This window comes from Hyaena hyaena, unplaced genomic scaffold (assembly GCF_003009895.1).
Source record: "Hyaena hyaena isolate Hyena2069 unplaced genomic scaffold, ASM300989v1 scaffold_5204, whole genome shotgun sequence".
NCBI lineage: Eukaryota > Metazoa > Chordata > Mammalia > Carnivora > Hyaenidae > Hyaena > Hyaena hyaena.
In genome coordinates this window covers 1-1094 of record NW_024086034.1, presented here as the reverse complement: position 1 = coordinate 1094, position 1094 = coordinate 1, and the positions used below count along the sequence as shown (strand labels likewise).

At 54.8% G+C, this 1094-nt stretch overlaps 1 pseudogene; it reads left to right on the top strand.

Annotated features, from left to right (window-relative positions):
• Positions 1 to 101: 101 nt before the first annotated feature.
• Positions 102 to 1076, top strand: LOC120227825 (annotated as a pseudogene).
• Positions 1077 to 1094: the final 18 nt, after the last annotated feature.

Genomic DNA, 1094 nt, shown 5'->3' with positions numbered 1-1094 from the left:
TGGCGGCTCGCATCAGCCTCAGTAGCTTCGGCCGGGCCTCGAGCGGCAGCTGCAGCGGCTCCAGCGGCGGCTGCTCGTCTGAGTCCAGACCGGGAGACACGATGTGCCTAGGCCTCCGGCTGCTTCTCCACGGTTTGCTCACTGAGCTGTGCGCACCAGGGTGCCAGGCGCAGGAGCAAGCGGGGCCTCGGCGGCGGGCGCAGCTGAGCGGAGGGGTGGTGCGGGTGAAGAGCCTAAGTAACTTCATTTTGAGATTAAGGCCTCCATTAAGAGCAACCTCTGGCTATATGTAGCCCCTTTTTCAGTAAAAGCCTCATATTGTTCAAGTCTTAAGCCATCCTTTGACTTCTTTCAGATCAGCTTAACATTTCTGTGGTCTGAGTCAAGGCTTGGAACTGCAGACAAATTAACCAATTACTCACCACTTGCCTAAACCCTACGTAGGCCCTTTGAGATCACCTCATAATTGGTCATTTTCAAAAGAAACTCAAAGGTCATGATTGGGTCCCTGCCAAAAGTAATAGACACCTCACAGATACTGAATAGTCAAAACTATTACCTTGGGTGTTGTACAATTGTAATAGGAACTTATGTAGTGATGTCATATGTACAATGTGTGCACTGTTACACCCCGTCCCTTACCCCATAAAAACCCTGCTCACTATTGTTCGGGACTTCACCTTGCTGCCAGTACATCGGCAGGTGGGTGAGCCCCTGCTTGAGCTTATAATAAAGACTCTTATGTACTTGCATCCCTGTCGGCTCATTGGTGGTCTCTAGGGACTCGCGAATCGGGCACAACACGGGCTGGGGCTACCGCTCTGGGACCGCCTCCAGAGAGGTCAGCGAGGGCGCGGAGGTGTCGGACGCGCTCCCGACTTGGGCGCCCACCCCGGACTTCTGCCTGGGCTACTTCAGTGTCATGGGCCAGTGGGACCTGCCGTTCAATTGCAGCTCCAGCGACTTCATCTTCTGCTGCGGGACTCGTGGCTTCCGGTTCTGCTGCAGAGTTAAGAAGCGGCGACTGAACCAGAGCACTTGCACCAACTAAGACAGGCCGCTGCGGCTCAACACTGGCAAGACACCCCCCCCCC